General features: G+C 58.9%; 1 protein-coding gene across 1 annotated transcript in view; it reads right to left on the bottom strand.

The window, feature by feature from the left end:
- Positions 1 to 21081, bottom strand: part of NEK6 (NIMA related kinase 6) — a 66387-nt gene extending 45306 nt beyond the window's left edge. The window contains exon 1 of the mRNA XM_054726810.1: positions 20982 to 21081. The gene's annotated coding sequence lies outside the window, so the exon portion shown is untranslated. The remainder of the gene's footprint in view (positions 1 to 20981) is intronic.
- Between the last annotated feature and the right edge of the window lie 568 nt (positions 21082 to 21649).

The following is a 21649-nucleotide window of genomic DNA, read 5'->3' as shown; positions in this document are numbered from 1 at the left end:
CGAGGCGGCCTCCGTCCTGCCTTTTCAAAGACACTGGAATCCATTCACTGGGAATATGCCGGAAAAGCCCCTACACGTCATTCATATCGTGGTGTCAGTGGCGGACGATCGTTAACCATGCCGGCGGTCGCTGCCACGCTTCCGTCAGTTCCTGGGAGCAGGAGAAACCCTGCATCCATGCCTGTGAGGTCTCATGTCTCCCCGAGGAATCCACCGGTCTACAACCTGCATTGGAGGCTCAGGGCAGAGGAGAGATGTGTCCGAGGACATTCGACTGTCTGCTCCCTCAGTGGACAGTGGAGAAGGGGGAGGGCACCCCAGGCAGAGGGCACAGCACGTGCAAAGGCCTGGAGACTAGGCAGCCCGCACCAGCTGTGGGACGGGGGCCCAGGGACCGCAGTGGCCTCGGGTCTGCAGGGGGAGGGGTGCTCAGCAGGACAGACCGACAGGGTGCCGTGAGCATATGGCCACGGCTAGTAAGGGGGCAAAGCCAGGCCCAGAACTCAGCTCTCCAGACCCCCGTCTAGGGCTCCTCTGCGCACCACTCTGCTTCCCCTGCACCCAGCCTACGTGTGGTTTTACTCGATGGGCCATGTGACGATTCAAAGCCCCAGATGCAGTTTGGCGGCATCTTTCCTCATGACCTCGGCACCCTGCCCCGGTCACCGCAGGTAACTGCGTGCCACAGAGAGGAGGAAGGAGGTGCCTACAGAACCTCCCTCTCAGAGACCATGCTGGAAGATACTCTCTTACTTGGGGAGCCTTCATCGAGCTCCCACGGTGTGTCAGGCTCTGTGCTAGGCGCTGGAAGGATTCCTCCATCAGGTTACGACCTCTAACTCACTGCCCTAATTCTTCGGGGAAGGGCAGGGCTGGCGTCATGACCCCTGCTTCACAGGCGAGGGGACGTGAGCAGAGAGGTCCTGGGTCCTGCTTTCTCGAGCTCACTGCCTAGGAGGTGTCGGGGCTGGGACGCGAATCCGGAAACGTCTGACCACAGAGCCTTTGCCAAAATAGATAAGGGTCCCTGGGGGATGGAAACAGCCGGGATCCCTCCTTCCTGGCCTTTATCCACGAAGCAGGCGGAGGATGCAGGGTCAGGCGCCACGGGGAATGGCGGGTCCTGGCCATCACGGGAGGGGCTGCTGCCCCGGCCCAAAGGGGCATGGCCAGAGCGGGGCTTGTGCCGAGTGCGGAGGTTCCCGGCCCTCGCTGTCCTGGCCGGTGCTGCCGAAGGACTAAATGCTGACGGCCTGCGTGTAAGAAAAGCGTGCGAACGTGGACCGATCCGCTCGCCTCTGGCACCTGCATTAGAGCACAAGTCTGGGTCACAGAGAACCCCTGGCCAGGTCAGCTCCCGGAGCCTCTGCGTCTCTTCAGGCCTGGCCCTGTGTGGTGACGGCTCTCAACCCTGACCTGAGTCCTTGTGTGCGTCTGTCTCCTCCACAGGAATGTCAGCCAGCACCTTTGGGTCTGCTGGTCTGTCCTGTTCAGCCCCAGCCCAGTGCCTGGCACGGAGCATGCCTGACACAACTGTGCTGCTTCCGTGCCATCCTCATCCACTGGTGAACAGGTGGCCTGCGGGGCCCTCCTGGGAACCCTGCTTTAACCCAACTTAAATGGCCACAGACACTCCAACATCCTCACGCTTTGCAACACCCTATCCAGACAGGCCTTCCTCCTTATCTCTGTGTCTCTGTCCTGGGTTGGAGAGTGATCCTATAAACTCACATCTACCGGAAACCTGGGAATGTGGCCATATTGGAAAATAAGGCCTTTGCAGATGTAATGAAGTTAAGATGAGGTCATATAGGATTTGCGTGGCCCTAATCCAATGGCTGGTGTCTTTTTTTTTTTTTAAATATATATTTTATTGATTTCTTACACAGAGGGAGGGAGAGGGACAGAGAGTTAGAAACATCGATGAGAGAGAAACATCGATCAGCTGCCTCCTGCACACTCCCCACTGGGGATGTGCCCGCAACCAAGGCACGTGCCCTTGACCAGAATCGAACCTGGGACCCTTGAGTCCGCAGGCCGACGCTCTATCCACTGAGCCAAACCGGTTTTGGCAATGGCTGGTGTCTTTTTAAAAATATATTTTTATTGATTTCAGAGAGGAAGGGAGAGGGAGAGAGCGATAGAAACATCCATGATGAGAGAGAATCGTTGATTGGCTGCCTCCTGCACGCCCCCGACTGGGGATCGAGCCCTCAACCCGGGCATGTGTCCTTGACCAGAACTGAACCCGGGACCCTTCAGAACGCAGGCTCTATCCACTGAGCCAAACCAGCTAGGGCCAATGGCTGGTGTCTTTAGAAGAAGAGGGGAACTTGGACACAGACACACGGGGCGAAGGCCACGTGATGACAGAGGCACAGAGCGGAGTGCTGTGTCTCCGAGCCAAGGACGCCCAGGGTGGCTGGTGGCCACCGCAGGCCGGGAAAGAGGCCTGGACAGTCTCCCTCAGCGCCTCTGGGAACCCACCTTCCTGACACCCGGAGTGTGGACTTCTGGCCTCCAGGCCTGTGAGAGAGCGCGTTTCTGTTGTCTTAAGCCACGCAGTTTGTGGCACTTTGTTAGGTTGGCCCTCGGAATCGAGTTGTCTCCCGGCCCAGCCCGGAGCCCAGCCAGCCTGCACGTGCGGCCGCAGCTGGCCTCACGCTCCAGCCTGCACGCTTCGCCCAGAGCTCCCTCGGCTCGACTCCTGCTTCTGGGGCCACCAGGGGGACGCAGCAGGGGCTCCCGGCCTGGAGGTTAAACCGCACAGGCCCGACAAGCTTCCCTCACACTCAAAAAGCCGAACCTAAAGTGGCCCACTTTTTCTGGATAAAATGTCCACCTATTATCACCGTCCTGCACTGGAAGGACGTCAGAGAAGCAGCCAGTGCCAAGCCTGTCCTGGCGTTGTCTCTGCTCACGCGGATCGGGGACCCTCTCACAGCGCGCGGGGGCCGGGCCTGGGAGCCGGCAAACTGGCTCAAGTCATGTGTCCTCTGGGCGGTCCTTTTCTGGCCTCCTCCTCGCTCCGGTGAGCCCACAAGAGAGGGGTTCTCCGTCTTAAAAATTTAACCAGCACATCCCAGTTACCTGGTGGGGAATTCCGGTCAATCCCCTCTGAGCACTGGGGCATCGCCCAGCCCGAGGGAGGAGGCATGCCAGGCCAGTCTGAGGGAGCGGGCAGGAGGAAAATGAAATGAAGATGAACAGCAGGAGAGGGAGGGAGAGGCGCTGAGCCTTCTTCCGAAAAGAAGACCAAATCGTGGAACTGCGCAACGGGCAGGCGTCACGGCGACGACTCCAGCTCCCTTCACAGACACCTCGTAAACCCGCGCCAGCCTCCGAGGGAGCGGCCAGATGCCTGGCGTTCGAAACATCTGGCCCTGGCGGCCTGATAACCCACCAGAAGCGGGTCACCCTGTGCCGCGTGGACGTCGCACCCACATCTGCCTCGTGGTGACCGGTGAGGTGTCAGAGATTTGTCTGAGCACGAGGAATGCTGTTCTAGTAACTCAAGAGCTCTGATCCCGTGTCAGAGGTGCCCGGAGGCTGTGGACCTTCTGCCCCGAGCTCAGGCGAATGGCCGTGCGGGGGCGATCCTGCCGGACCGTCTCAGGCGCAGGGCAGCAGACCCCTGGTGATAAGGTCTGACGCCGTCGCCTTCCAGGCCCGAGTCCATGGCTCCCTCCTGCCCGCTCTGCACGCCCAGGCCCGGGGCAGGGTGGGCCCCAGTTCTTAGGAAGCCAGGAAACACACTCTTTTCTGGGCTAAATGCCCAGATTCCTTGAGCAGTCACAGGACACGCTTTTTTTGCGCCGATCCAAAGCCACAAGTGTGGACTGGAAGTTTCTCTGGGCAGCGTGGACCTTCGGGGACACAGACAGGCGCACCTGGAATTCCAGGCCCAAAGCGGTCAGAGAGAGAGGCCCCAGCAGGCAGGGTCTGTGCTCCGTGGACCTCCGTTTTCTTTAAAAAAAAAAAAAAAATACACACAACCAAACGAAACGGGGGTCCATTCATTCATTCTGTCATCAAGTATTTTCTGAGAGGCTCACGGAGCCAAGCACTGTCTCAGGCACACCTGCCTCCTAAGAGGTGGATAAAGAAAAGGCTGTTCTTGTGACAGCAAAGCATCCTGGGAGGGGAATGCAGGCAGGGAGTGGGCCATCCTGCAATGGGGGGACCCGCTTCACAGGGCGGTTGGGAAAGTTACATCAGACTGTGCAGCAAACGGCTTAGCACACCATCAGCACTCCGCCGATAAGCAGGGGCCGCCCCGCCCCCCATGGCCGGGGTGGGGGAAGGGGTAACCGAAGCCGGAAAGAGAAGGGCAGGAGCGGGTTGCATGGACTGGCTGGGCTGGTTGGGGACCCTGATGGCCCCACGTTTCCGAGGGAGCCAAGGGGGTGCCCCCTCATCTTGCCTGGTCCTAGGAGACTCCTGCTCTTTCCTGGTGGGAAAGTTCTACCTCTGGCATCACGCCCCAGGTGAGCCCACAGAACTGAGTCCCACCAGCGGGACTATGCCAGGAGGCGCTGTCCTCCCTGGATTCAAAGCGGGGATCCTTCGCTTATTTGCTGGGAAATCTTGCCCGAGTCTCATCTCCTCTCTGAGCCTCCCTTCTGTGATCTGGAGGTGGAAGAAGACCTCCCGAAAAGGCTCACTGTGCACTGAGACTCAGAGGCGAGGGGCCCGGGGTGCGCCGGGCACACAGGAGGCCCACCCCTCCCATCTCTGCAGAGCACTGATGGGGGCGGGGTGCTCCAGAGGAGGGGACGACCCTCGCCGGGAGGAAGTGAGAAAGAGGGAAGGGGGAGTGTGGACACTGGCCTGGGCAGGCCACGCGCAGCCCTCGGGGAGCCTGGCGTGGGGAGGGAACAGCCCCGTAGGAGGAGTGGAATCAGCCGGGTTGGTATTTGCTGGGTGTCTCGTCCGCCATCCTCACCTCCCTGAATCAGTCCCTCCAGCGGGGACGTGGATTCTGGTGATGATAAAACGAGACCCCGGTATATCAAGTCACCCACCCAGTACCTGACACGTTGGCCTCCTCCCCCCCATTCACCCATTCAACATAAAACTGTTTGGACCTCACCCAAAGGGGTGCTCGGCAGGCCCCGTGGTGGGCCGGGGTGGGAGGGGCGTGGCTGAGCCCGCTGGCAGGCAGAACCCCGACTCCTCTAGAACTACCCTGCCTCACCCGGCTCTGTGAGGAGATGGGCGGGGGGCTGTGGCTAGCCTGGGCTCACCCTCCTGCGGACCTGGCCTCCATGGACAACGCTGCCTGGACGAGAACAGCCAGCTCATCCGTGGGGTGCTGCCTGCCCACCCCACGGCCGCACACCAAACCTGACGCCAGGAGCCCCCCCCTTGCTGTGTGCCACACGGCAGCCCAAGACAGGCTGACTCCCGTGGGCCGGGGGAACCTGTGACCCCAGCCCACCCCCCAACACACACCACACGCCCCAGACAGACGGGCAGACTCAGGGCTGCTCGTGTTTACAGCGCTCCTCTGACTTCTCCAGACCAATCAGTCGGTCCATCAATCAAGGGAGAACAGGAATCCAATCACAGCGACGACACCACGCGCTCCCCCGGAAAGGCGTCAGACCCGGGCTCCTGCAGAGTAATGAGCCGGCCTGGAAGTGGGGAGAAATGTATTCCGCGCAGACGCTCGCACGGCGGCTCGGCGGATGCGCTCCCATTAACTCAGGCTCCTCTCATCCCCGGGAGTCAAAACAGCTTCCCTGACGGGGAAGAAAAAAATGACACGCAGAAATCCGGATTTAGGGAAAATAACACATCCACGGCACTGCTTTTCCCTCCCCAAAGCAGTGCTGCGAGCTTTACATATTTTATCATTTATTCTCACATTGTCCCCGGCGAGTTGCGGGCGTCGGCCTTGTTTGTCACAGGAAAGCTGTGAGAGAGGCTGAGGGTGTGAGGGTGAGCCCCCCCACCCCGCACCCCCACCTCCCGGCTCTGACACCCAGCGGGAAAGGGCTGGGTGGGTGGGGGTGGGAGACAGCCGAAGGTTGTTTTTGAGTGGAACTGCGGCCTCACAGGCAGCCGAGAGGCTCCGGGAGAGGCCACAGGGGCATCCATACCGGGGCCTCCTTGCCAGTCTGTCTCCTGGCATCCCCACCCTCACCAAACCATCTCCACACACGCCACCAGAATGACCTTCCTAAAACACCTCCTGTCATACCCCCTCTCCTTGTCCACCTCCTGAGCTCAGCAGCCAAGGCCTCCTGACCTGCCTGACCCCCGTCCCAGGTGACACCTGTCATTCCCCACGTCAGCTCCACGGGCCTCTCAGTTTCCTGCGCCTCCGGCCCCCGGCACACGCTGGGTGCTCCCCCTGGCATGCCCGCCCCACCTGGCTAACTCCTCCCGACCACCGAAGGGGGTGAGGCAGGGGCAGGCTGGAGGTGGCAGGCGTCTGGGCTGGGAGTCCTCGCTCTCTTCTCAGAGGGCAGCCCAGCAAAACGGACAGACCTCACAGCGACCACTCAGGAGCTGTGTGATCGGAAGCAAATCTGGGGACTCTCTGGGCTTCTGCTGTTTTATCTGAAAAACGGAGCCAATGATACCCACTCCCCAAGACAAACCCAAAGCGGCCGGCACCGTGCCAGGCACAGGGGAGTGCCCCATGCGTGCTGGGCCCCCCGCCTCCCCTGCCTCTGAGCTCAAGGGGCCTCACCCTGCTCGGCCAGGCTGCACGGGTGACACGCCCTCCTCACGTGGGTCGGGAACCGGGGCCATCACGTGCCCTGACCACTCCCCTCCAAGAGGCGTCCCTGGGTGGCTCTCAGGGACGTGAGCAGGACACGATCGGACCCGCCCGTGCCCCTTCCCTCCTCGGCCCGGGCTCTTCAGACCCAAGGAACCGTCCACCGGTCAGGGTTTGGTATTTCTCTGTCTCTCCTTTTTTCCCTTTCTTTCTCCTCTAAGCAAAACTGCTTGGCGGCGGCTCCTGCCTCCGTCCCCAAGGCGGTTCCAAAGGGCCCATCTCATCCTGCAGAAGTGATGACGGTAATTCTGTTAATGGGAAGCAAGACGGATGGCACACCGTGCCCAAAGTGTGCGCAGGAGGCCGGCGGAAGCGGCCGCCCCGGGGGGAAGGAAAGTGTGGCTGGAACACACCCTCCTTTGGGGCCTTATTAGGTCTTGAAAGAGCGGCTGCGCTCGCTAAAACCTGCTTTTGCCAGCAGAAGCCTCGTTTTACAGACACACAACAAAACCCGTAATGGGAGGGAGGCCCCGAAGGCTGCGCTCCCCTGCTGCAGCGGGTGGCGAGCTGGAGTCTTTAGCCTGGCCGACTCCGGGCTTAAATAAATGGGCCCGGACCCCGGCTCACCATTTTGTGAACGCGGCGGTTTCTCTGCCGTTTAAGGACTGTTTGCCAACGGTGGGATGGGGGGGCTGTGGGAACGTTTTCCTTTAAGAGGCTCCTCTGTCCCAGATGCCATAAAACCCTATCCCTATGCCCTCCCGGCAGTCCCGGGGGGGGGGGGGGGGGGGGGGGAGCCTGGACACAGCCCCTCCCCGTCACGCCCACAGGCCCTCATCACACACTGTCACCTCCTGCCAGGAGAGCCATCGAAGGCCATTTCACTGCAGAACGGGCGTCCATTTCCAATTACAAAACGGCTCATCACCCTTCTCTCCGGTTCGGGATCAAGCTGCCCAATGGTTCTTCGGGCTGCAGCTTGTCCGAATGCAAAATGAGGGTGGAGGCCGAGCCTGCTACAGAGGCAGCCGTGGTTGACCACAGGCAGAGCAAGTGGGCGTGGAGTCAGGCTGCCCGGGGCTGTGTGACCTTGGCAGCCTCCTTATCCCCAAAGCAAGGCTAAGCCCACCCACCTCCCAGCTCTGGAGCAACCCAGCTCACATGGCAAATGCTCACATGGCAAATGGTGCACCAATCTGAGCACCCACGATCTTTCTGTGCTTCTCGGCCCCCCACCCCCCCCCCCAACACCCAGTACCACCCTGTAGGTACCACACAGCAGGTGCGTGTTGAGCATATGCTACTGTGAGCAGAACCTGTGGACTTTGCTGTTCAGACAAAAACACCCGTTCACACTAGAGTGGAGAGACCTGGGCTCAAATCCTGGCTCGGCCACAAACCTACTGTGCGTCCTTGAACAAATGACTCAGCCCCGCTCCGCTTCCCTTTCCTGGTCTAGGACCAACAGGCCTGGTCACGGGGTCACTGAGAGGAGTCCGAGCGATAGACAGTACATGGCCAGGGACTGCCCGGTGGCCCTGGTGACCAGCAGCCCTGAGAGAGCAGCGGAGTCCGGGGAGAGCCTGAGAAAAACTCCCCCATTCACGCTGGGGAAGCCACTTTCTCAGACACCTGAGGCAAAGGAAACCCGAGAGGCCATCCCGGCCCGTGGGAGAGCTGGGACCTTGAGCAACAGGCACATGTTACATCCCCAGCAACCGCCTTGTGGGGGGAGAGAGACACTGGGGGTGCATCAGTCCACCAGGCAGCCCGGAGACACCAGCCCCCCCTCCCTACGCCCCCGCAGGCCACAGCCCTGTCCATCTGTCTGCAACACTCGGACCAGTAACACTGAACACACTTTATTCACTTCCTGCTCATGACTGCCCTCGCCACCCAGCACGCCAGCTCCATTCTGTGTCTTCATGATGCGTTGAGAACAGTGCCCGGCTCTGTTGGATGAACGAATGACCAAGCAAAGCAGGAGGGGACGACCTGTTTGGGGAGGGCGGCTCGGGGGGCTGTGATTTCCCATGTGCCCCAGTGTGGAAGGTGCTCCTGAGCGTCATGGGTGCACCGAGCTGCAGGCCTCACCCCGCAGTGTCATTGATTATCAACACAAAAGTGCCGCCCATTGCTCTGTGCCTGTGTGCACGAGCTTCTCTCACTGGGTCCTGAAAACGGCCCCACAGGCAGCAGCTGAGATGACCCCTCCCTTTGCAGGTGAGAAAGCTGAGGGCCCTGGGACAAGTGACAAGCCAAGGAGACCGTGACTTGTATCAAAAGGTGGAGAAGTGACTTGTATCCAGATGTGCCCAGACCCCACTGCCTGCCTCCTCCATCTCTGGGCCTAAGTGTGGCCACGGGGCTGGCTGGATCTCGGAGGAATAAAGCTGGACCTGGAGTCTCGGGACCCGCTCCCTGCCAAGAAGGGTGACTGCTCAGAGGCAGCGGCCGAGGTCTGGCTCCTGTCCCATCCCCACGCACATGCAGCAGATGGTGGGGGCAGAGGCTCAGCCAGGCAGTGACCCCAGCCATCCAGCCATGCCTGGGACTATGCAAAGGACACTGGCTTTGGGGGTCAGCTGGGCCTGGGCTCAACTGTTTTTAAACTGTGTGGCTTATGGCTTTGGACTGGTGGCTTCATTCTCTGAACCTCAGTTATCCTCATCTGAAAAATGGGGTCACCCCAGAGTTCTGAGGATTAACGACGGCAACACAGGTAAAACCCCTGGCCCGGTCCCGGGCCCACAGCAGGCACCGAGCAACAAGCACAGCTAACTCTCCCGAGCCTCCCTCGTTCATGTTTCGAGAGTGGCCAGACACCCACATCCTGCGGCTGCCAGACCCCCAAGTTCAGGGCTGGGAACAGCGTGGGTGGCTGGTGGAATCCGAGCTCCCCGCCCTCTCTGATATCCAGGGCACCATCTGCTTGGCGTGCTTCCCGAGCGAGCGGGTCAGCAACCTTGTCATTTGATTTCTGACCCTTGTCACTCAAGGACGGGAAGTCGGAGGGGACGGGTTTGTCAGTGTAACAACATCCAGCAACAACGTGAGGGATTAGATCAGGAGGGCATTTCCGAGGAGGCCCTGGGTGAGGAGGGAGGCCGGCTGACAGCGCTCACATCCTGGGCCCGTGACAGTGCCTCGCGGAAGGACGTCTCCTTCAAATAAGATCTGGCTCCGAGCCCAGGGAGGGACCAGGTGCAGGGGCCATGCAGTCTGTGAAATGTGGGTGCTGCTGGGAGGAGGCCACAGCCCTCCGGTCAGGGCCGGTGCACATGGAAGTGACCAGCGCATCGGGCCTGCCCTCAGAAGGGAGCCCGTGCTTGGGGTTTCAAGGTCTGTGTTCACGTCTTGAAAGTCCTTGAACTTCTAAGTGAAGTCTCGTGGGACAAAGGTGCACGTGCTGGGGCTTGGAGCCTCAGCTCACCTGTGGCCAGCCTTCCCCAGGCAGGTTCTCGGCCGCCCGCTCCCCTCCCCAGCCCAGCAATCTCTGCCGCCCTCCATTCTTGGGGTCAGATGAGCTCACACACCCAGCCACAGGGTGGGGCGTGGAAGCCACAGCTCCTCCGGCTGCCACGTTCGGGCTGCCCCGGAAGGCGGGGGCGTGGGGTCAGCTCTGGGAGACGCAGGAGCCCCGCATCTGCAAGGTGGGCTGCCGGAGCCTGCAGGGGCTGTGCGTCTGAGCGTCCCCAGCCCGGCAGGCGCTGCAGGGAGAGGGCACATCCCAGGCAAAGGCTGGGGCACAGACACTAACTGGGGGGCAGTCTGCAGCGAACTCCCTTCGGGGCCACGATGGCTCTGCTGTTAGGTATGAGTTCCCTGTGGTTTCTATTCCCACCTGACATTCTACAGACATCCTTTCTGTGACTTAGGAAGTCCAGGCAGGACCAAGCAAGGGGTCAGCAGGGGGTGGTGGCGGCTTTTCTGATTTGACTCATCCCCCAGTGACTGGAACTCAGACTGCAGAGTGGAGCCACGCTGGGCTGGATCCTGGGCCACCCCCGGCTGTGGGGCCTGGGCCCCATCGGACCTGCCCTGAGCCTCGGCTTCTCCTCCGTGACTTGGGGTTAGTAAGAGTCCCATTCTCGAGAGGTTTGCTGGAGTGACAAACGAAATGGTGTCAGTGAAGGGTACAGCATACAGCAGGAGCTCAATACGTGTCAGCCATTGCTATTGCCACGAAACCCCAGAACACCAACTCAGAAACCCGAGCATCGCGTGCCGCTTCCTGGGACCCGCGATTCCGCTCCCTCCTTCCCAGCATCTGCCAGGACTCGGCTTGAAGACTGACTGCTCGCTCCCCCATTGTCATGTCGCATCCGCCCATAAATATTTAAACAACATGTCATCAGATTATTATAACATATGATCTATAGCACTGATGTGCTGCAGTTCTGCGCATTTGGGCTTCGTTTTCAGAATATTGAGACATAAAATATTTATGTATTTAGCCAACCACGAGATCTCACATTCTGTCTCAAAATGCTGGGTGGTGGCAAGACGCTGAACTGAGACGCAACGTGTGAAGGGGATGCTTTGTTCTCACGTCGGTTCCTGGGCATCTGGATTGTTTCTGGCTCATGCCCGGGACCTCGTCATGTGGCCTGTGCACGGTGGCTGGCTGTGTGTATTACCGAAAGCGAAGAGATGCAGACAAAAGACATCATCAGAATGGGATGGGAGTTCAAACCACTAGGAGCGGCACCGTTTTCATTTTTTTTTATCTCCACGGGTCTGCGCACAGTAGGTGCTCAGGGAACGTCCATGGGGAAATGAATTAGCTCACCTGTAGCCCAAAGCACCGCCCAGTGGGCTGGCACCCAACATGGATGTAGTAATGTTTGCCCTTCTGTTTCATTCTCTCCCCAGTGCCCAGCGCCAGGCCAGGCACGGAGAGGGATCCAGGAAATCCCCAGGCCAGGCACGGAGAGGGATCCAGGGAATGTTGCTGGATGAATGGCCATTGTAGGAATAAACGTGTGACCAGATAAATCACTTAATCAGCTAATAAATTCATGAAGGATAATGATTCCCCGGTCCGATTACACCATACAAGACCCTCCTCCTGAGAAATAAAGGCTCTCCAGTAACCTGTGGTGGGTAGGCAAGGGGTTTTTTTTCTGGGTAATTAAATATCTCAACGGCTAACATTAGCACATCGCCGTGACCATATGCCCGGATTCTCCGCACGGTGCAATTTCAAGGATGCCACCCTTTACGCCCATCGGAGCATCCAGGAACTTCTCACACCAGCGACCAAACAGCATCTTCCAAACTTGCCCCTCCTGCCCCCAAATGTCACTAGAATGCGTTTACAGACCACTGTCCTTGGAGAGTTTGGAAACTGTGGTCTTCGTGTGCCTAACCTATAGGTGATCGGTGTCTGAAGAGCTGGGATGTCACAGAAGGAGGCGCTAACCAAAGGTGTTGGCTTGCAGTAAAAGTATTTTCTTTGCGTGGTTCCTAAACGTCATGCTGTCACCCTCAAGAGCAGGCAGCTCCCACCCTGGTCCCAGCCTCCACACAGACAGAAATCCAGTCCCGTTTCCGCCTGGGTTAGCCACGGAGGCTGGCGTTCGAAACAAACACCAAAGGCCACTCAAATTCCTGCGGGAGACGAACAGAGGAAAGGCACGCCACTGAGGCAGGCACGCCACGTCTGCACGTGAGATCCGGCTGTAACTACATCCGCTGGGACTCAGCTGGACCTGCCCAACTCCCGGGGTGGGCTCCCTCTCCCCGGCTCCCTGGCTGCCATGTGGTGCCCAGCGGCCCACCAGTTAGGGAAGCGTTTCCTTTCAGCCGGGGAGTCCCCGTGCTCTGGGCTGGGCGGAATCCGGGGTCCCGCTCATTTGCCACACAGCAATGTCTGTGCCGAGAGGAGCCGTGGGAGGGTTTAGCCCCTTCCCCTCCCTACGCAACCCCCAAAAGAGATGCCCTCTAGGAAAGGAAGTGTGCTTGACAGAACATGTAACTTCAAGACAAGGCACTTGCCCGTTCCAGCCCAAAGCCCCTCCCATACAGACCCTCAGGAGCAGCCGGGGAAGAGAAGGGGCGGAGGATGGAGACCTGTAACCCTGGGAGGTACAAGCCCTTCCGGACTTCCGTTCTTCCTCTTTGGAATACCTGGAGGATGAGCCTTCCTCTGAGAAACCTTCTCTGCACAGAGTCAGACAGGCACCCCTCAGCCCTTCACTGCCCACTGGGGTGGGGGGGGGGCAAAGTTTGCTAACAGATTCAGTAACTTCATATAAACATTCTCCGAGCATCCGGCCACTGAGCACTTCCCATCATGAGCCAGGCACGGTGCTGGGCACCAAGGACACAGCTGTGGTTCACAGACCAAGTCTTACCCTCATGGAGTTCAGGGTCTCGTCTGGGAGGCAGAGAACATACATAGGATGTCCGGGAAGGGGAAGGGCCCTGGAGAAGAATAAAGCCAGGCCCGGGAATGGAGGGGGAAGGGAGGAGGGACTTGTTTTGATGGCAGCGGGGTGCAGGGGGGGGGCACGTCTGGTGGGGTCTCTTTGGAGAAGTGACGTCAGTAGTGTTCTGAATGAAGGCTAGGAGCAACATGGGAACTTGAGGGAAGGATTTCAGGAAGGAGGGACAGCAATGCAAAGGGCCTGAGGGAGAGTGTGCTTGGCATGTGTGAGGAAAAGTAAGGGGGCTCCCTGGATGGAGCAGAGTAAAGCCACAGAAGGTGCAGGGACCCCGCTGCTCTTGCAATAAAGACCAAATCTCGCCCAGGTCCGGTCGGACCTCAGCAGCCTTCTCCTCCACCTATGCCTCTGTTTTCTGTGGCTGACCCCCCCCCCCCCCCGCTGCCTTCTCTTACATAAGACAAATGCTCTGTGCTCCCTGCATGGCAGCTTGTCACATGCTGCTCCTCCAGCTGCCCAGGGGGCCCTCTCCAGGCCCTGGGCCGGCCCCCGACTCACAGTCCACGTCACAGGCACATCAGATGGCAGCCTCTGCCCTTGACTCGCTAGACCCAACCCCCCATATGCGGGTTCCTCCTGGCACTCATGCTAATGATATCGAAGCACCAGGTATCCTGGATTCTGTTTCCTTGTCCATAAAACGGGCATACTGGTACTTACGTCACAGACTGGCTGGGAGGGTGAAGGAGTCCATGAGGGGTTAGAGTAGAATGTAGCACGTGGTAAGTGCTCATACAAAGGACCTATTGACGGGCTCAAAGGCTGAGGAAGTGGCAGGAGGACCCTGGCTTCACACTGTTCGGGGTCTGCCCACAGCCCGGGCCCCGGGCCTGCTCCCAGCACCCCATCCCACAGCCCCACACCCCCCCTCACTCGGCGGGCTTCCTGCCCTTCACCCCTGCCCTCTCGGGTCTCCGGGCCTCAGGTCTCTGGCTCGGCTGCCCCTCCCTCCTGGACGTCCTCCCACTTCCCCCGAGAGTGAGTCCCCAAAGATGTTCACTGCAAATTACCTACAAGGGAGTCGTGACACACGTGTCCCCCCCCAGCGGGTGGCGGGCCCAGGGGTGGGGTTGTTAGAGGGTCTCTGGGCCAGCTCCCAGCACCATGCCTGACCCAGAATGTTGGGACGTGTTTCTTGAATGAGTGAGTGAACGGACAGCCACATACCAGCCAGCGTGGGTGTGTCTGTTAACAAAGAAAGAGTCCGCTCAGCCGGCTCGGCACTGAGTGGTCTGTGCTTCTGCAACGAGTTCTCACCCACAGCCCAGGCCCAGGCCCAGGTGCCGCCACCAGGGCCTTGGCTGAAGGCTGCAGCGTGGTCTGGCTGAAGCCACGGAGCAGCCACAGACGCCACGGAGACCTCAGGCTGGGGACAGTCTCTCGGGGCCTCAGTCTCCCCCTCTGTAAAGTGAGAGGCTTTCATGCTTCTGATTTTTAAGCACCAGAACCTTTTCTTCTACTACACCCCCCGAACCCCGCCAATAACATGAAATTAACCATTTTAAAGTGAACAATTCGTGGCATTTAGCACATTCACAACGTTGTGCAACCGCCTAGCTCTGACACATTTTCATCGCCCCGAAAGGCGTCCCTGGGTCCGCCATTCAGCAGCTGCTCCCCTCCCCCAGCCCAAGACCCACCACCCATTTGTTCTCTGTCTCTAAATGTATGGATTGTGGATATTTCATATAAGAACCTTTCCTTTAAAAGACTCTGGTGCAAAACCTCCTCGTGTAAAACGTGGTGGGAGGCGCGCTGTGGCTGAAGGCAGGTGTGGGTCCCCGCACCCCTGCATCCTGGAACGCACACCCCTCATTCAGAGTGGCTTTTCAGGGGGAGATTATCCCAGGTCCTTTTCTTTCAGAATTCTAACCCTAAAGTTGGAGTTCTAAGGCAAGTCACCCCAAACAGTGTCCAAGCACCGAGGGCCTCAAGCCTGATGTTACGGACCCATTTTCCGGATGAGGACGTGGAGGCTGTGCCAGAGGGGGTGACCAGCAGGCGCCGGACTGAAAGATCTCCCGAGCCGGCTGGTGCTCCCCGCTCCCCACACACACCACGTGGGCGAATTCCCGCAGCAGCCGCCTCACGGGGGGCAGCCATTCCCTGGGGACAAGGATCTGCCTCTCCCTGAGGAGGAAAGGTCAGCCTGCGGGAATCCCGAAGGGCTTAGTCCGTGCCAAACCCGCATGGACTCCCTCGGGCCTCTGGCGGGGAGAGGGCGGCTAGCTCTCTTCTGACCGAGGGCTGCCTGCCCCGCCTCGGGGCCGTGACAGCCGCCGCCGTCAGCACAGACCTCCGGTGGGGCTGGTGCCGTGTGAACAGCCCACGGGACACCTGCCTTGCTTAATAACGCCCCGTGGCCGGCGCGGCTCAGGGAGCCTCCCGAGACCCTCCAACTCCCAGAGGTGGCACCAAACACACGTGCCAGGCTCACTTGTGTCGCCTGGCAGGGGGTGGGTGGAGAGGAACGAGAAATACTGATTTCTAAACATTTTCCAGAGAGGCCCAGGGCCACCTGACATGTAGATCTTGCCTCTTTCCAAACTGCTGCTGTCTCCGCCTCGTCAATTTTGTGGGTCATCGATCATAGGAAGGTAGTTCAATGACACCCCTTTCTGCCTTGCTCAGGGCCTCAATACGCAGGGGCACTGAGATGCTCTGGACAAAGAGACGACCGTGCGGCCCTGGGCGGGTCCTCGGTAATGAAACACTTTCTATGCCGTCTTTCGTAAAAACTGGGGGAGCGAGCGGCAGGCACGGGCCAGGCGCTCCCCACACGCCGAGCATCGTATATGCATCACTTCACGGGGTGCCCCCCTCCAAGACGAATGACTGGCTCCTGAGTGGTGCCAAGGCTCAGTGCTTAACTGGGATTGCGGGCGAGGGCCTCCCCCTCGCCGGGCCCCAGTCTCCCGTTTTCTTCTCTGGGTTGTGAGCCAACTGAATTCCTCACCTGCAGCTTGAGCCGATCGTTTGTGCAGTGATTCCAGCTAGGCTTTGGGGGCAAATCCCAACTCTGCAGGGAGAATGGGCCTGAGGGACTCAACCCAGTAGCCTGGGCTCAGGAAGTTCCCCGTAAATGGCCCTCCGTGCACTAGGGTCAAAGGCAGCCCCCTCCCCCTGCCCAATGTTGAAGTGTGAAGGTTAAACAACTCTGGGGAAAAGGCAGGCTCTGAACGGCGGCTTCCCTCCCCCTTCCCCGGCCCGAATTCCTTCACACGCTGTGGATTCCCTACATAAAGCCCCTTTTTCTTCTCTATGAGGTCACCATCACGCAGATGTCTAAGAGGAAGAAAGAATGGCTCCATGCGGATCAAGGCCGTTGGAATTGAATGCATTTCAGATCTGGCTGCGCCACCACCTTTCAGTTCCGGGGGCCCCTCGCTCGCCCCCTCCCCCCAGACCGAGGCCCCCCCCCCCCGCCCCCCGCCGCCCCACTGAGGGTTTGGAGGGGTGCGGTGATCCTGCCAGTGGATGCCAAGCAGCCTGGCTAGAAGACTGGTCCTTTGCCACCAGACCACCCGAGAAGTTGTCTGTGGAAAAATCCAGAATTGGAGACAGCGGCGGAGGCTGTGTGGGGGGGGTCTGTCTCCACACAGGCAAGTCCTGTTAGAGGGACAGATGTCAAAATGCTCGCTCAGGTTCCCAACTGAAACATCGCCGGAAATTACACCACCAACCGGTCGGCCCTAATGTCAGCTCCTGTCTGGGAGCCGGGCCTGAGGAGGCGGTCGGTCTGGTTCAGTTTCAGCCAAAGGAAGGCACTGTGTGTGTCACCAGCTCCGAGAGGGACGAGCGAAGCCACTGGCCTGCTTATTCTCTTTGCAAACTAACGTTTTCCCCAAAAGCTACCTTGTCACGACCCAAGAGTCAGAAATGAGAAGATGGCCAAATACCAAAAAGCCACCGAGGGCCCCTGGCCAAGCCTGGCTATCGGCTCATACCGGCGCCATTTCACGGACACTCGCAGGGTGCCCAGACCACCCCCGACGCCTGCTGCACCCCGGGCGCCCTCCAGGTCCCCTGAGCTCCACAGCCTGGCGCCATCCGGGGTGATGGCCCAGGGAAGGGCCGTGGCATGTGCACGCTGCTTCCTTAGAATGACGTCAGGGAAAAAAGAAGATAAAAATGCGGAAACAAGGACTATTTTTACCTCTCCAAATCACAGGCCAGACGGGAGAGAAATCCATCAATGCCAGAAATGTGGCTGAGCCTTCACTCAAGATCTATTATTTCACACCTTAAATTAACGCATCTCAAAGCAATTTGCAAATGTTCATCAATTTGCAGAAAGTACTGGGAAGGGAGAGAAATACCTTTTCCTTTCATCACCGGAGGACACTTACAGGGGCACCACACCCCCCAAACCGCACAGGTCCTCACGCAACACATTCCTTTCAAGTACCGTGTGGTATAAACCCAGATATAAATGGAAACGAAGGAGGAGAAGAGGCAGGCGCGGGGCTGAAATGGCCGGTGACAAGGGAGCCGTTCAGAGCTGAGAGTCAGGCCCCTGGGAGTCAGGCTCCACCATCAGGGGTCGGAAGGCTGGGCTCTTCCGGACGGAGGGCAGTGTCCCAGCTTGCTTCCTTCCCACAGGAGCCTGGACGTGCCAACCTGTATTTAATCTCGCATGACTCACCAGGGTCCTCATTCTCCGCCCTGCAGCTCCTTTTCTTGGTCTGACCGGAAAAGAGGAAGGGAATATTCTTCTCTTTCTGACAATTGTTTTGACACTTCCCTTCTGAAAGCAATCTTTGGCACTTAGCGAGGAAAGAGAAATGTGAATGAACTGTAGCCCTTTCTATCTGACAGCACTGGCCCTGGGCATTGGTCACCTCCCCCAGAGAGGCCACAGGGGACAAGGACGGAGGGTGGCCTTCAGGAAGACCTCTCTGAGGACAGCTGGGCAGGAACCTAGCATGACTTAATCCACTTGTGTTTTTGTTTTGTTTGTTTTTGTTTTTCAGCAGAAAAGCAGGACCAAGGCACACAGACCTGGTTGAAGGTTAAGAACTTCAACTCTGGAACCAGAGGCGTGGATCCTGACTTGGCCATTTGCCGGTTTATGACCCTGCCCAAGTGACCTAACCTCCCGTGTCTTCATCTTCCCCTCTAAGATCAGGATAACAATCCTGGACCTTAGCCCTGGGCCAGACACTGGACACAGCGGCTGTCACTTTCCAGGTTCCGCGGGAAGGAGATTATGGGCTCTGCTCAGCCAAGATGGGTTCAAATCCAGGGTCAACCAACCGCATATTAGCACATGGTCTTCAGCGCGTCGTTTAACCTATGTGTGCCCCAGGCTCCTCATCTGCAGAATGGGCATCCTAACAGTTCCCATCTCACAGTGATGGTGAGTAGATTGGGTGAAATAAAGTACTAAAAGGACCCTGGCTGGCAACCGGTATGCCCTCAATAAACGAACAGCGGCCGTTAGTTGTAGTGCTCGTTTCATAATATTACGTACAACATTTCATCTCTCTGCGCCTCGGTTTTCTCATCTGTAAAATGGGGATAATAACCACCTCGCTCACGGTGAAAACTAAATGAGTGGATGTGTGTAAGAGCACTCAGCACCCAGTCTGTGCGCCTTTGGAAGGCACATGTCACACTCCTGATGCTGGAAAAAGGATCGGGGGAAGTCAGACAGGGGACAGGATTCTGCTTCTGCCTCCTCTTAGTGGTCCCAGGACACGGCTTGACCCTCTCTGAGCCTCAGTTTCCTTGTGCAGATAAAACCAAAATCTGCAGCATGACTACTGGGAGGGTTCTGGGCACACAGTGCGTGCTCCATGAATGTCACCTCCCTCCCCCTGCCCCTGCTCCTTCCTTGCTCGGAGCCACCAAAAGTAACACTTGGCAAAGCCAGGAGCACCTTTTCTTGAAACCTGAACAGCCCTGAAACCCAGACCAAGCCAGGCTCATGCCTGAGACGTTCGTTTGTGGAGAGAGAAACCACTTTTGCAGTCATTTTCGAAGCAGACAGGACGGCAAGGGCTGACAAACCACAGGGACCATTTTAAATCCTGGGCCTTTCTTCTGGGAAGTTAGGCAAGAACCTTCCCAGATGTTTGCCCGTGGGGCTCTCTGCCAGGGAGTGACTCATCCACAGCTCCCACAGGCATATTTTATTTGGGGGTGGGGGATCGAGGGAGGGCCCAGCCATGCCGTGATGGGGGGCGGGGAGGCAGCATTTCCAGCAAACCCAGAGGTGTGTGTGTGTGTGTTTTTTTTTTCATTTTTTAAGACACAAAAAGAAAAAGAACGTGGGTCTTTTTTGTTTCCTTCCAGGTTTTGTTTGCTGAAAGAAGACGTCCAAAGTTCACTCGGTGAGCTGCTGAGCTGGGAGCAGGCACTTCCAGCCGCTCCGCATCCCTTTCAATGAAATTCTTCTTCCATGAACGCCATGGTTTTCAAATGCGCCTCGAGGTTCCCCTGCACGTACAGCGAGCTCCACGGACGACATTCTCCCTCAGAAAGGCGGGCTGAACTCTGACAATTCAGAGAAACTAGGGGGCTCCAGAGTTTCTCAAGTTTGCCTTAAAGCAATTAAGACTTTGGACGGGAGAGATTTTCCACACGTATAAAGCACAAAAGAACTCAGTCAAAGCTGCGAGGACAGACCTTGGAAGGGTGTCCCAAGCCTGCTGGGATCAATTTGTTACTGTCTTGGGGGCTCTGGGAGGCCGGGGCTGGATACAAACCAGAGGAGTAGCTTTCTATTTAGCAAGGTAGGCAGAGAGCTGCCCAGACTCAGGCGAGTGTTTGGGGACCCCTGGTCTCCCCAGGGCCAGCCTTGCTCCCCCTCCCAGCCCCCGCCAGGCCTAGGGGAAAAGTTAAAATTTGCCAGGGCCAGAACAAAGCTAGGGGAGCCAGAAGGCCATCTAGGAAGAACTGGACACAGGTCCCCCAGGGTCAGGCCCACCACAGCCCAGCCCTGCCTGTTCCTCCTGGAGTCCCTGAGGCTCCGGCCAGTGACCCTGCCAAGGCTTGGCTCTGAGGCCACCCCTCTGCCAGACCCAGCCAGCCTCTGTGGGTCTGACCTCTGGCCCCCTCATTCACCAAGCAAGGCCTGGCACCAACTGGGTGACCACACCAGGCCTGCTTCTCTCCAGGGGCTCCCTGGCATTGGGGACCAGGCGGGCACATCACACAATAGTCCTGGTGGGCGCAAACGGGGACCCTCAGCCTTCCTAATAAACATATTTGCACACTCCTGTACACTGATTACACACTCACACCCACACATGAACACTTTTGTTCTCAGAGGCTCATGAATACCCGAACAAATCACTTGGGAACGGTCATACACGTGTACTCCCTGAATCCACACATACTCGGTCACAAAAATGAGACCTTAGCTGAAGCGCTTGGCACACTCCTTGGCACATAGCGAACACTCAGGAAACGGATCAATGGGAGCCATGTCCATGCCCGTCCCCCCCCCTCCCCCATTCACTCCAAACCGCACAAGCCAGGCACTCCGATGTGCACACGCACCAACTCTGCCTGAAGCACCAACACACACTCCTGCGAACACAGCCTGGGGGGCAGACGGACACGCACGCTTGGGCGCACGGCCGCGGACACGCTACACTCAGACTCACGCGTTCACACGTGCCCCGGCCTCACACGCGCACACCCGCCCGCTCTCCCCCTGCGGAGCCTGGGGCGCGCGCCGCGCGGGCACGCGGACCGCCCTCGGCCCCAGTGCGGGTGACGGCCCCGCGGCCCGGCCCCCGCCCCTTCCCCGGCCGCGGGCCCATCCAGCTGGGTCCCGGCCTCAGGCCACTCACCGGCGCGGAGGACGGCGCGCAGGGCGCCAGCGGCAGGCCGGAGTCGTGGGTCCGACGGGAGTTGGCGGCGCCGCGGCCACACGCTCGCCCGCTCGCTGTTCCGCCGCCGCCTGTGCGGGCCGCGCGCGCGCGCGCTCCCGCCCCTCCCCGCCGCGGGGCCGCGCCGCCCCCTGCGCTCGTGCGCGCGCGCCACGCAGGCTTGGGGGGCGCCGGGGCTGCCGCCTCACCACGCTGGATCCCTCCACGCTCCCAAGAACTTTGGAGGGCCGGGGACTCGCTCAGCCCAGGCGCCCCTCCCCATTTCAAAGGTAGCGTCACTGAGGCCCAAACTCACACAGCGAGTCCCGCCGGCATCTCCCCTTCTTCTGGGGCTCTAGACACCGAGGGCTAGGGTCTGCAGGGGCCGGCCCATGGACACCTCCCCCGCATCCTTGGGTGCCCCTCACCTAACAGTGCTCCCACTACCGCCCTGGTAATACGGAAACTGGCCAATCGACAAGCGTTTGTTTTGTGCCTGCTGAATGCGGGGCCCCAAGGGTATCTCGACTTGGTGGGAGCTCTGCTCCCTGCCCACCAACATCTCCTCATCCGGAGCTCCCCACTTCCTGTGGACCCCAGGACCAGTAAGAGTCCATGTGCATAGATTTCTGGAGGACGTAAGACCCCAC

Source organism: Eptesicus fuscus, chromosome 15 (genome assembly GCF_027574615.1).
Source record: "Eptesicus fuscus isolate TK198812 chromosome 15, DD_ASM_mEF_20220401, whole genome shotgun sequence".
NCBI lineage: Eukaryota > Metazoa > Chordata > Mammalia > Chiroptera > Vespertilionidae > Eptesicus > Eptesicus fuscus.
This window is presented reverse-complemented; position numbering and strand designations above follow the sequence as displayed.